Source organism: Amborella trichopoda, chromosome 2, assembly GCF_054954075.1.
Source record: "Amborella trichopoda isolate Santa Cruz 75 chromosome 2, AtrichopodaSantaCruz75HAP2 v2.0, whole genome shotgun sequence".
In the NCBI taxonomy this organism is placed as follows: Eukaryota; Viridiplantae; Streptophyta; class Magnoliopsida; order Amborellales; family Amborellaceae; genus Amborella; species Amborella trichopoda.
In genome coordinates, this window is record NC_142337.1 from 62,311,540 (window position 1) to 62,326,922 (window position 15,383).

A 15,383-nucleotide genomic window follows, 5' to 3' on the forward strand; every position below is an offset into this window, starting at 1 on the left:
TATATATGTATTTTTTGAATTTTTTTTTTTAAATGCCAGCTAACCATCAAAACTGTCCGAATCCAGAACTGGCAAGGGGTCAGTTCCGATCTAACCGGGTAGTTACCGGTTAGATCGCCTGGTTTTTCTAAACCCAAGTAAACTAAGCTTTTAGGAAATAACACGACTTATAGCGATATTAGAAATACCTTTCTTGTGACCTAGGCATTCATGTTTTTTTTCCAATTTGCACAAAAGGCAACTCCATTGTTTTGTTTTTAAATTTTTAAATTTTGTTCTTTTTTATTTTTTTAAGCATATAGATATCTTTTGAATGAAAAGTAAGGAGATGAATGTATTTGGAGAATGAATACTTTAAAGTTTAGAATCCAATGATATCATCTGCACGGAAGAATCGAAAGTCAGCCGCGCTACTTGCGAGCTCAATGGCTGCCCCTTAAATGAGCCACTTTTTGAAACCTCATCCTTGAAGTAAAGTGGGTATATTTGTTAGGGTCATCATGGTAATTTTAAACATAATGGAACTTACAAGAGTGTGACTTATATAAGGTTGCGGCCTTACTTGTAAAGATAAGGTTCTACACCACAATTGGATGGTATAGCTTTCACATATCTTTTAAGATAGATTTAATTCTCCACCATCAGAATAAAATGCATCGAGTATAAATATTTTGAATACTTAATATACACTAGGGTCCAAAGTTCCACACTGGATCGATATAAAGATATAAGTTAATAATGTTTGGACACCTTAATGGTCGTATCAAAGAAAATAACCATGCCTACCCCTTTGGGTAATCCTGAAAAATTGTATTCTTTACTCGATGTAAGAACACATTTTCGTATAATAGATGAAAATTTGAGAAAAAAGTTTATATAAGGTTGCAACCTTATTTGTATAAATAAATTTGTAGCAATCTACACTATCTATTTTATTTGGACAATGCATATTGGATGGTGTAAAACACCGTAATCTTATTTTAATAAATAAAAAGCTGCACCATTATCATGAGAGTCTGGGTGACATTTTTGGGAATAAGCAAGGTTACAATGTTACCAAAAGTAGCTCGCCTTGGTAGTAATGGACACAATGATGATTATGGAACGATCGTAAGAAAGAAGAGCAATACTATTGATAAAAACTTTTCGCATAAAATAGGCACCTACGCACCTATACCTAGGACTAGCAATGGCCCATGCAGCCCAAGCTTAAAAATTAGGGCATCATGGGCCACGAAATATAGCCTAAAGGTCAGAACAGGCCATGCATAGGCAGAGACGTCTTTGGCCTTGTTCGTGCCCGGGCTAGCCTGCCCCCAATCTAGCTAATTGCCAATCCTAATACGCACATATTAGCCTATGTACAAATTCATTTATATTTTATTTTATTGAAATGTATGTTTTTTTACATCAATTTATTTATTTCAGTTTTATTCATGTCTATTTATTTCCTTTTGAATAGGACGTTGGGTAGATTTCATGATGAAGCCGTGTTGACAAGGCCTTGAGACACTCTATAAGCAAATTCCTTTTATCTCATCATTTCTAAAACAATATTGTTGGGATATGGATATCTCTCGTTCATATTGATATACATCATTATCGATATATGGGTTCATCATGGATACATGGGTATATATCTTTAAATAAGATTAAGTATCTAAAAGATAATTACTGGGTCTTATCAATCGGAGATATCCATATCCCAACAAATATGATATGAAGAATATTGGCAGAGAGGACGGAGAATCTCAATCAGCCAGGGGTACATAAAACTAGTCGTAAATTGCATAACTATGGGCGGGGTTGGGCACGAAAAAGCCAGAAGAAAAGAGCTATTCGGTCGATCGAGCAAATTCCTTTTGTCTCATAATTTCTATGATATGGAGAATATTGGCAGAGAGGAATAGAATTTTCTAGACAAAAGACAGCTGCAGTGCACATCCATCATCTGGAGAGATAGACCTCAAAGTTCAGACGAGGCAAGTCATCTACAACATGGCATCACTTCTTCAAGCTCCCAAGAGTCCACATTCTCTCTCTCCAGGAAATGAACATACATCATGCAAAAATGAAATGGTTGAAGTGGACTGTCTAAAGTCCATAAAACTTGAGAAGGTTTCTTCCAAATAGATTGTCAAAAATAACACAAACAATGAAAATAAATTGAGAAAAAGGGAGGAATTTAAAGGTCCCTTACTTTTAATGAAAAGCCAAGTGATGAAGACCGGGGTTGGGGGAGGGCAGAAATGTGAGTTTGAAGGATGTGGCCTTGCCAAACTGGGTGGTCACTGTGCAACCCAATTTTAGAAAGGGTAGCACTCCATTCATGCAACTGTTCCATAAGACCGTTTAGTTTCGAAGAAAGTAAAACATTATGACAACTTATTTGAATGTATTATTTATTCAAATATATATGTTATGTTGGAAAATCGGTTGCGTGAAATATGGGCTAGGAAGTCAGAAACGCAACTTGATTCCTTCTTATTTTCAAGCACATAGGAGCATTATCTCAAAATGATATTTGCCCATCTTCAATACTATAAAAAGTGTTCATAAAGAACGACAAGTCTTCCTTCTTTATGGTATCTATAATTTCACAGTGAATGGTTCTTAGTAGAGAGTTGCTAGAGTCTAATTTCGTAGGGGAAGAATGATCTCTTTATAGCGCACCAAGAGGCTGCCCATTTATTGTAGGTGGTTACATGCACCACCAACAATCACAAGTTACATGCACGCCCCTAACTCGACAACTGTTGTTACAAGCCTCTATTTCTTTTACGACAAGTTACATTTGGATATCCCACATGATCCATGCTCACAAAACGATATCAACCTTAAGCCCGACTCGTGCTCGGGCGAGGGGTGCTTCACACACCAATATTGTTGTTACAAGCCTCCATTTCTTCAACGGCCATGCTCACACAAAAGTTAATGAGCCTGTCACACCCCAAGAATTTACAATACTATTATTCCTGAGATGTGACAGACAAAACATATATACATCTATTGATGGGACAAATTTACAGTGGCGAGGTCTTACATAGTAAATAAAGAAAGCTAGCACAACAACAGTATCTTCCAAGGTTGATCTTGACTAGCACTCAAAATGAATCCGTAGTTATCCTGAAAAAAATGTTTACCATAGTTTGATGAGTTTGGCTACTCAGTAAGTGATCATCATAATCCTAAAAATAATCATGATTGAAAGATATCAATATTTTTCAAAAGGAGATCTATTAACAGAAATGCATCAACAGTTTCACTTTCAATAAATGCATAATTAAGTATAATCCGAGTAATTGAAATGCTTATAACACTTTTAACGGCAGTACATAATTCAAAGGATTTCACAAAATATCCTACTGGCGTCCCAAGTAGGTCACCTATATACCCCATCAGCGTCCTGATGGGTCCACTTAATCCCTATCGGCGTCCCAGATAGGTCCACTTAATCCCTGCAGGTCCACTTATACCTCACCGGCGTACCGGATGAGTCCACTTAATCCCTACCGGTGTCCCAGATAGGTTCACTTATACCTCACCGGCGAACTGGATGAGTCCACTTGCATACTTAAATTATTTCTAAATCTCTTTAAACATTCGAAAGCAGCAATATCATGTACTCAACATATCACTGAAACCATTAATATGAATTTCACTTAAACCATTAATAACAGTCACTCTCTATAATATTTCAAAAATAACCAATCAAATATTTTGGGCTCAAATTTAGAAAGGTAGCAGTTTGTAAAGGCATTCTAGCATAATTGCCAATTTAATATGTATAGAAAAAAAAACTCTTATAAAAATTCAAGAATACGGAATTATCACAATTTATGGAATATCAATTCACAAATAAATATTTCACAACAATACTATAATCAATTGCAAAAATGTCAATTTTTTTAAATAATAAGGCAGTCATTTGCACATGAATTTTACAATGTCTAAATATTCAAAACAGTAGAAAGAAATATCACAATTTTACTAAAAGCAGAAATATCACATTTATTTCTAACAATAGACAAGAAAAATAAATAAATTTATTTTTCTAATTTACAGCATTCAAAATTTCTAACATAGATAAAATATCACAATTTTTATTAAAAAGATTATTTTTCAAGATAATGAGGTCACGTGCGCATAAATTTTATCGCGCCTAAAATTCATGATAATAAGCAGAAATAATTATTTCATTTTATTTTTAAAAAGAATGGATTATTTTTCGAGACAATGAGGTCACTTACATACAAAACTGATAAAATAAAGATCCTAGACGGAAATATCACTATTTATTAAAAATAGACTATTTTTCAGAAAGACGATGTCACTTACCCACAATTATTTGAGAGGGAGCTTCCGATAAAAAAAATTCGGTTCGAGAGAGAAGTTCACTGTGTTTCGACCAGAGAGAGAGATCTCAAAATTTTGTTTTAGGGTGGGAGTGCTCACATCCCCTATTTAAATTCTTATAACGTATTATTATATTGTTTTATTATGCTCTACCTCATACCTGAGGTGTCACGTTAAAAGCAGACTTTTATCGCACGAAAACCACGTCCGCTAAAGGACGTTGCCAGCTGCAAGCAGCAGGAGGCAAAAGCAAGCAAGCAAAGCAGGCAAGCAAAAGTTAAACGAAGTAAAAGTTTTTGAAAATAGTGATGGTCCCCAAGGACCATCACACTCAAACAGACCATCACCTATTTAAAAGCATATTTTCTCCCTTTTTTTTTGTTTTTTTTTTTTTTTTTTGAAATTTTAGGATTGTTACAGAGCCTGACCCATATTTAGTCGAGAGGCACCTCACGTGCCGATGCAAGCATGCAAAATGCATCGTCAAGTGCCCTAGCGGCCACGAACACGCGCACATTGCACGCTTTCTGTGCTCTGCACATGTATCATCATTCTTTCTGTTGTTCTAAGAGGATAAGGCATGACAATGCTTACACTTAGATACCACTCAATCTACACCCTCTTCAATGTGGAACTAAGAACCCATAACTTTCTCCTTCTACAAAAAACTACAAAGAAAAAAACCATACAAAACTATATTGTTAGTTTGAAATATACACATGTAATTTTTAAAACAAACAATACTAACATTTTCCTTTGCTATTTCATAATAACATAAACATATTATTTGTATACCATGAAGGTATCTTTCAATTTGAACATTAACTTAGATTGAACAATATAAAAGCCATCAAGTACCATAGTAGCATATAGCTTTCAATCAAGTTGCTTTTCTAACAAACCAGTAGTATAATGCACAAACAAGATTCGTCCTTGGTATCTTTAAGCTGCCTGCACATTTTGGGCATTGTGCTTATGTTTAGATTTCGTAAGTTCTTTAGAGACAAGTCTCATATCCTAGGAAGCAACCTCACTTCCATACTTATATAAGTGTGTTTATCAAGAGTTCCCTTGTGTATAAAACACTCTGACTTTTGTATAGTCAATAGACAACATTAAGAGTATAATTAAACTTGCAAACATGCAGGTCATCACTAGACTTATCTACCGTATGGAATTTTAAAGAATGGGTGCTTATAATATTTTTTCATCTAGTGACCAAACTAATCATAGATACAATTTATTACTACAACATTGAACATAGAATTTTGAGGTTATAAAAGGTTGGGTTCCAGTTATAGATGATTACTTAATAGACTCTAGCCCCATTCTTATTGATAACTTACTAATGTCATCCCTTGTGAGACCTTTTATCAAAAGATTAGCTAAATTTTTCTTTGATTTAGCATATTCTAGATTCTGATCTCTCCATCTTCAATTAACATTTTAATAGAGCTACACATTCTTGCAATATGTGTAATTTTCCAATATATAAGTCATTGGAAGTTCTCGCTATAGTAGCTTGATTATAACAATATATTGTGATCTTATGTATTGGTTTTGGTATATGGATATGTCATATAACAAATTTTTAGCTATTCAGCCTTTTTACCAACAAAGTCTAAAGCAATAATTTAGGCTCCATAGTAGAACGCGAAATACACGTTTGTTTATTTGACCCCTATGATATTGCACAATCTATTGACGTAAAAAATCCATCCGGATGTTGATAGTGAATCTTGGATATCTGTGTTTCAATTAGGATCACTATACCGTTCAATACTCCGGAATAACCAACATACTGTATGTCATAATTGATAGCTCTTTTTAAGTGTCTTAATACTCGAGATATAGCATCCCAATGCTCTCTAACAACTTGTATATCTACTAAGTTTGCCCACTGCATATGCAATGTCAGGTCTTGTGCAACTTATTGCATATATAAACTACCAAGTACCCTAGCTTATTTATTTTGAGATATGCATCTCCCATCAACTTTCTTTTACTTAATATGAGGATCTATTAGGGTAGAGGATGGCTTACTCTCAATATGCTCAGACTTTTTGAGCATTTTCTCAATATAGTGAGATTGAGTCAAGATTAATTAAGTTTTTCTCACTAAGCCTCTCCTAAGTCCTTCATGTCGAAGTTAGACATGAGAAATCACTTAGTTTCCTCCACAATTTTGATATTAGTATCAAAGATAAGCATATTGTCTACATGTAGACAATTATGACATATAGAAAATTATTTGCTTACTACGTACACATTTATCAGTTTCTTTTCTTTTAAAACCATTTGATATCAATATACTGTCAAATTTCTTATGTCATTGTTTAGGTGCTTATTTAAGTCTATAAAGAGATTTACATAACAAACCCTTCATGTTGTTCCATACAGATTCTTTATTTAAGTCATCGTTTAATAAAATAATATATACATTCATTTGATGTATGACCAGATAGTTGATAGAAGCTATTGCTAAAAGCAATCGAATAGTAACAATTCTTGCCACAGGTACATACGTGGTAAAATAATCGATACCTTCTTTTTATTTAAATCTTTTGGCTACCAATCTTGCTTTATATTTAATAATAGAACCATCAATGTCACATTTTGTTTAGTATCCATTTACAACCTATAGCATGCTACTTGTTTTATCTATTTCACTTTTACGATTAAGAGTTTTCAAAAAATTAAATATTAATTCTACTCTTATGTTAGAATTTAGATTTAAAAATCCATTTACTTTACTATTTCGTGAATATCCGACAAACACACTTTTAGTGATTTTAGAACCTAATATATTTTTTTTACGATCTAGAACTTTAACATATGCAAGACAACCATATTCTTTTATAAAGTTCAAAGAAGGTTTTAATTCAGAAGGGGTTTGTCATTCTTTTTATATAGAATTCTATTCAAAATAAAACATACAGATAATAAAGCTTAACCCCGTAAAGTTAGTGGCAAAGAAGAAGAAAGATCACTATTTATACTAAAGTCCTATTTTTTCTTTCTGCTAGTCTATTTTGTTGAGAGGTATGACGAGCAAACAGTTGATGAATAGTGGCATTACTTTCATAAAATTCATTAAAATCATTTGGTAAATACTTTCCACCCGTAACACTTCTTAAAACTTTAATTTTTTTTTACTAGGTTGATTACCCACTTCTGCTTTGAAAACTTTAAATTTATCAAAAGCTTCATCTTTATGTCTAAGCAAATAAAAATAAGCATATCTCAAAAAATGATCAATAAAGATAATAAAATATCTTTTACCATCTCTAGTTAAAACATTAATTAAATCACATATATCACTATATATAAGTCCTAACAATTGACTACTTCATTCTATTGTAGAAAATGGTTTTCTAGTTATTTTAGCTTTTGCATATACTTCACGATTTTCTTAAGATAATTTATCACAATTGGAAATTAGTCTTAACTTAACCAAACATTTAATAGAAGCATAGTTAACATGTACTAATCTGTCATGCCACACATACAATAAGTAACAATATATGCAAAACACTTGTTCATTCTATTAACCAAAACAAACTTGAACATCTCATCACAAGAGTAATCCTTGTCAACTAATGCACCATTTTTTGTCAAAATCAGTTTTTTAGATCCAATGACCATTTTAAAGCTCTTCTTGTTCAAGATACATCATGACACAAGTTTCTTATCATATCTAATACGTAATACACATTTTCCAATGTACGAATATTGCCTGAACGAAACTTTAGTTTTAATGTACCATTTCCAAGCATTTCGGTCATAGCCTAGGTTCCAAGTTGAACCGGATTTCAATCACCCATCTCTATTGTTAAACACGTGAATGGTAGCACCGTATGACCCACCATTCACTATCTTTATCGATCATGTTTACTTCTATGACCATTGCTATAAAGTGTTCATCAATGGTCATGTTCACTTAAGTTCTAAGCCTTTTAAGTCATTTAAGGTATCGACATTCTCTTGAATAGTGTCATGGTTTTCTACATATAAAACAAGAAGCCTTTCCTTTATTTTTGTTGGCATAAGACTTCTGGTCATTGGAATTATCATTACCGACCTTGTGAAAGAAAGGGTACTTGTTATTTTAAGCATTTGAGTTTTGCTCAACAAGGTTTGCCTTAGTTTGAAATTCCATATTTTCATCTTTTTTTTTCCAAAGTCAATTTTCTTCTTCAATTCGAAGAGATTTCTGAAGTTGAATTAAATCAAGATCCACTTTCTTGTGTTTCATTTTCTTTTGATATTCTTTCTAAGATGAGGGTAGTTTGTGAATAACAGTGCATACTAAAAAAGATTCATCTAATTAATTTTCACAATCTTTAAATTCATTAACTACATGCTGCAATTCATAAACTTGAGAAAGAATTAGCTTGTTTTCAATAAATTTAAAGTCCATAAAATAAAAAATAATAAATATTTTGCTATTGGACTCTTCCGTGAGATACTTGGTTTCAAGAAGCTTCCATAGCTCTCTCGCCGTGGCAACAGATGCATACATGTCATTACTGAATCCGTCAAAGCATTGAGAATATGACTTTTACCAAAGTAGTCATCATCCATCCAGCTTTTGTAGGCTTGAGTTTGCTTCTCAATGGAATCATTAGATGGTCGTGGTGGTACATGCATAGATTCATTGATCTATATAAGTCACTTTAAAAGTAGGGAACAAGAAAAAGACCTTTTATTGCCATCTCTTAAAATTCAATCCATTGAAACCCTCAAGTCTTGTAAATTCATGACTTCCAAATAATTTATGGCAGTATCCTAGTTTTCACCCATAAATATCGTCTTGAATTATTGAAAAACCAGTTGGGTGAAATAAGGTCAAAAAGATAGTACGAAATCATAAAATGTTGCTTGATTTCTTCTTGTTTTCAGGGATGCAAGAGCATTATCTCAAGACGATATTTACCCCATTTGATACTATAAAAAGTGTACATAATGAGAGGGAATTCGTCCTTGGGAAACAGGAAAATGGAGAGATCTCTTTTGATGTTCCAAATCTCCATGCACCCAACTTGAAGTGTACAATAGACATGTGAGTCTTGTATAGTTTAGAGAGCGAAAGAGAGAAAAAAAAATGAGTAGAGAGAGATGAGTTCACTGTAATGCTCTCAGGAATTTCGGATATAATGGTTCTTAAAAGAGAGCTGCTAGTGTCTTTCTAGAGTCTAATTTCATATGGGAAGAATGATCCTTTAATAGAGCACCAATTGGATGCCCCATTTACTATGAGAGTGGTTACATGCATCATTAACAGTCAGGCGCCGCGCGTGCAATCACGTGCTCCACATATACATCATCATTATCTCTGTTGTTCTAAGAGTATAAGGTATGAGAATACCTATACTTAAATACCAGTCAATCTACACTCTCACCTTCCAAGTGGGACTAAAAACCACTTTTCTCTCTACAAAATAAAAGCTTAAAAAAAACCACACAAAACCATATTGTTAGTTTGAAATACACACAAATATTTCTCAAAACCAAAAATACTAACATGTTATTTTAGTATAAAGGTAATCAAATTACTCATTGACCCAAAATACAAAAAAATTAAATTAAATTATTCGACATATAATTTATTGGCAAAAATAAGCTATGTTGTAATTTGATTTCCTTTTGGTTTGTTTTGGAGAGTTGCAAATTTAGATTACATTTCTCACAATAAATGGGAAAAGTTGAAAATTTAAACAGAAGAATTACGGTGTACCTCAAAAATCCATTGGAAAACGTTGTTTTGATATTGAGGAACCATGTAACTGATCATCTTGACATCGAAATGTATGCATATGGGGAGGAGGGGGGTGAAAAATATTTTGAGCCTAAAAAATAGTGCATCTTGCAACATATTATCTGGACCATCTGTTGTCAAGATTTTCATGTGTGTATAGACCTATTTGATTTGAATCACTTTTGGAGTTTAACATTTTATGGATGAAAATAGATTCTCAAACCATTCTAAAAAAATTTTACACCAAAATTGCATCTTATAATAAAATTTGGAGGTGCACCCTATTTTGATTGTTTAATGTTGCAACCTTACGCGAACCACACCCAATGTTAAATAATACATGTCTTATGGGTATTTTTATAAACTCCCCTAAATAAATATTAAAATTCTAATGTATTCCTCTATATATATGCTAACATTTTCTACCATAAATTTATAAGAATCTACATACCATTCAAATCCTTTTTTTAAATTAGCATTTTTCATAATTAAAATTCATAAAAAAAATAATAATTATTTTCTTAAAGATAAAAGTTATCAAATAAAAATTAAAAATTTATTTAATCACTTTTTATTAGAAATATGTCACGAGGGCGATAGAGTGTGGGATTGCAACCGAAAGTCGCGAACGTCACTCAGGCGAGAGTGGCTCAATGTGTGTTAGAAATGCAGAAAGCAAACCACGAAAATGTAAATAAAACTCATACATCAAGCACCTCAGGTTTTAATTTATATTCAAACTCCAAGATTCTTTACAATATAATTCAAGGCTTACAAGCCCTTTACAGTGCATCACACCAAAACAACACAGTGGCCTTGCCACCAGACACCTACCGTATAGAAAGGGATCCCTTACAGGTCTGAAGCTTCAGATGTCTGCCGCCACCACTCTGCTGCTCGACTCCCACAGTCAAGTGCTATCACTCTATACAATGAAAGTAAGCAGAGTGAGCTATAAGCCCAGTAAGTAGATCACTACCCTCGTATTCATGTCTACATGCATATACATAATAACATAGCTTATGGTTCATCAGAGATCATACCGGTATCACAGAGTGGAGTCGTGTATCAGAATATAAACACTAGCAGTATAAAGAGAGTAAGGTTCAAATACCAGAGCATCAAATATTTCCTGAGATAGCAATTACATCGTTACTTATCACAGTTCTAGTTAGACACTCATACAGAAAATCTAATTCAGACAGGCAGAAAACAGAATTGTTTACTCTCGAAGTAAAAGCCACATCGATCAGTCTAAGCCAATCCTTTAACTTGGGACTTCTACCCTCATTCAGGAGGGAAAACAATGATAAATTGAGGTCTCATTTCGTAATGTCCTCACTCACATACACAATCCTCAGCGCCCTTTGGAGTTTTCGATAGGTTGTGGCCTTGCAAGATATGACCATCTCCTTATGCCTTCCGACGCGAGGGCGTTATACTACCATTGGAGGACCCAATGCGTAATGCCCATGACAATTTGGGGGGCGCGACCCACCCTGTTATCCATAGTTACCTCTTGACTCCATTCTTATCATAGGAGTCGAGGTACAGTATACCTAACTACCAATGGAGGACCCATTGTATAGTGGTTATATCACAGATATCAGTTTTCAGTATAGCAGAATCACAAATCCAACTACCAATGGAGGACCCATTGCGTAGCGGTCATACCACAGATATCAATTTTCAGTATAGCAGAATCACAAATCCAACTACCAATGGAAGACTCATTGTATTGCGGTCACATCACAGATATCAGTTTTAATATAACATAATCAGAAGCCACTACCAATGGAGGGCCCATTGCGTAGCGGTCATGGCACATATAATAGTCTTGATATAATAGAATCCTAAGCCACTACTAATGGATGACCCATTGTGTAGCGGTCAAGGCACATAAAATAGTCTTAAGATAACAGAATCATAGTAGCCACTACCAATGGACGACCCATTGCGTAGCGGTCATGGCACATATAACAATTATTATAACATAATCACATATATTAATCCGTGCCCCTGTATCACAATATCATATTTTCAGTATCACAGTGTCATATTTTTCTGCAATTTCAGACAGTGACATCCAGCCATATATAGGGTCATAATGCTCGATCCATGTGGAATTCGAAAATGGTTCCAAAATTAATTTTGTACTAAGAATGCGTGTCTTTCAAATGGGTGTGGTTTGAAGGCGTTTGGATCCCATTTGGCCATTCAAAAGCTCATTAGAAATGAAGCATTCTATATAAAACCTGTTGTGCAGTTGGGATAGTGACAGGTCCCACTTAGCACAGTAATAATCTTCAATCCATAAGTCGTTTTGAGGTGTTTCGAAAATCGAAGTTCGAGCAAAAATAGTATCTTTCAAACAATGGCAGTTTGAGAACATTTGGACTCTATTTGGGCATTCAAAAGTTTGTGACAACCAAAGAAATGGTTCTGGATTTTAAGAAATCTGTCCACAGTGACATATCTCCGCAAATAAATGTATAACTTTTAATTTAGGAAGAATTTTGAAATGTTTTCAATATGTGATTTCAAGAGTACTCATAAATATTTCAATTGACAGTTGTTTAGAAGAAAACAAATACCATTTGGTTATTCAAAATTTGTAACAACAGAGACATCAATTCTACACTTTTACTAAATCTGTCAACAGTAACCTACTTGCACATTTTGAAGCATAACTCTCCATGCATAAAAATTTGAGCAAGATTCAAACATGAATATTTTAGTAAATACATATATATTTCCAATGGCAGTAATTTGAGGTCATTTAGGCCTCATTTGATAGGCCCAAATTAAATTAGAAAAACATCGAATCTTCCTGGAAATTACTGTGCAGTTGTAACATTATCCAACATGACCACCAATTAATCCCAAATTACGTTACATCTTAACACAAAACCCTTCTTATTGACCATTAGATACATATAAACACTTAATCACAGGTTTTTCATGGAAAGCAAAGAAGATCTGATACTCATTTTGGACATGTAAAGACAAGCTAAATTGCTGGAAATTAACATTATAACAGTGTGTATATATGCATCCATTACTCATGCCACTACTCATGCAAATTACCATGCTTAATTCATGTCCAATCCATGCTTAAGGACCTACAGGGTAGATGATCCACTTACTTTAAGTGCACAGTGTCTCCAAATCTTCTCCCACAGTCTCCTCCTTTAAGCTTCTAACAAGGCATTAGAGAAAGGGAGAGCGAAGTGAATGGTGAGGGAGAGGGAGAGGCTTAAGTACTCCCTTGATGGAGGTTGTAGCCCAAGTGTTGACAGGTGGCATACGCCACACATGCAACTGGACAAGTGGTAATGTGTGGCTACATGCACTCAGCAGGTGGCAGTCACTGTTCATGCACGGTAGTGTCACGCATGGCACTAGTTCATTTGCTCCATCTTACTGTCGTTTGTGAAATTTCCTTCTTGTTCTCCTTACACCCGCAGCGTTGCTCTTTCTCTCTCTTTATATACGGTGTTGCTCCTTTCTCTCTTCAAACGTGATGCTGCTCTTTCTCTCTTTACGTGCGACGTTACTCTTTCTCTCTCTTCATGCGCGGCGCTGCTCTTTCTCTCTCTTCACGCACGGTATTACTCCTCTCTCTTCACGCGCGGCATTTCTCTTTCTCTCTCTTCATGTGCGGTGTTACTCCTCTCTCTTCATGTACGGCACTGCTCTTTCTCTCTCTTCACTTGCGGCATTACTCCTTCTTTCTCTTCACGCTCCTACCACCGTGTGTGTTTCCATAGCCGGAAAAACCTTGGTCCTTACAAAATATATTAGGAGAGATTCCTTACGCACATTTGTAACCCACTCTTTATTAGATTATCAAATAGCCCTAAATCTATTTGCATGGGTACTCTCTATTAACTAAGATGAGATATAACTCTTTTATTTTAAATTTCAATCATGTACTTGTAAATGTCAAAAAACAATTAGCATATATTATACTTATGATGATGGATGGATGTTATCGGACTAATACAATGCAAATTAGTATTTTGGTGGGGGCGGTTATGCTCGGGGCCGGTATTGGGCCGGGCAGCCTAGCCCGGCCTTAAGAAAGTAGGGCCTGGGCCACAAATTGTGGCCCGAGGGCTGGGCTAGAGCCAATGCCAGCCCAATCTATCCTCTTTTTTTCTTCTTTTTTCTTTTATTTTCTTTATTTGTTTTAAAAAAAGTTTATATAAAGGTGAGATCCTAAACAATTAAATTAAGACACACGTCAAAAATTTACTAGAGAAGTTTGTTTCGATGCTGAAAGATTCTCAATTCAATCATCTCAATCTCTTCTAGGCCTCAAGATGTATGGACATGAGAAAAATAAGTTTTCAAGTCTTGAAAACAGTGTACCATATAATGTATTATCTAGACCGTCAATTTTCAAGATTTTTAAGTGTTCATAGATCTGCTCAATCTATACTATTTTTTAATTTAAATTTTATAATTAGAGAAGAAAATAAATTCAAGCCATCAGAAAGATTTTTTTATATTGAAACAACATATTATGGTGCCATTTGAAGATGCGCCTTACCTTTGATTGTTTTGGGGACAATGGTTGGGCCAGAGCCAAGCCCAGTCTGGGCAAGGTGGCCTTGCCGTTTGGGTCAATGGTTCAGGCAAAAATTATCATTTCCACTATTTCAAAAAAATTAATATTTTTCTTGGAACTTCCTTTTTAGGATCTATCCAATTATACATGTACTGAGCATCTGATGAGCCGGAAAAAAGTGTATGGAGTTTATCCAATTTGAGCACCTTTTTCACTAGTGAGATTCTCATCCAATACAGAATTAGGATGAAATATGCACGAAAATGAGTAAAAGAAATAAGACAGAAAAAAGTTACATTTTGGAAGCATCTTGATAAACAATATCTACAAAAATCTTGGTGAATAAAGAGAATATTTACTTCCAGATTTCAATCTGGTTGAGATCACGATGTTAGGCTTTTTTTCAGATAAAGAGGACAATCTATTTTTTATTTTTGTCACTTTGGCGTAAAATGAAACTGTTTGAAGATTGGAAATGTTTATGTATACTATTTAAAAATTTTCAAAGGTAAAATACCCCAGAATTTAATTGTTAAAATAAAAAATTATATCATACTTTCCTTTTATTTACGATGGTACGATAAGGGAATTTGTAAATAATTAAATATAATTCAAGATTATGTGCATTTTGAGACTTAAAGGACGGCAAATGTCGTAGTAATCAAGTGTAATATTGGTAATTTGCCGAGGCGCATT

General features: G+C 34.2%; 1 long non-coding RNA gene across 1 annotated transcript; it reads right to left on the minus strand.

Annotated features, from left to right (window-relative positions):
* Positions 1 to 10,818: 10,818 nt before the first annotated feature.
* On the minus strand, positions 10,819 to 14,781 carry LOC148783411 (uncharacterized). Its single transcript, XR_016050024.1, has 2 exons — positions 13,261 to 14,781; positions 10,819 to 11,039 (listed from the first exon to the last, which is right to left on the minus strand). It is a non-coding gene; the product is annotated as an uncharacterized LOC148783411 (long non-coding RNA).
* Between the last annotated feature and the right edge of the window lie 602 nt (positions 14,782 to 15,383).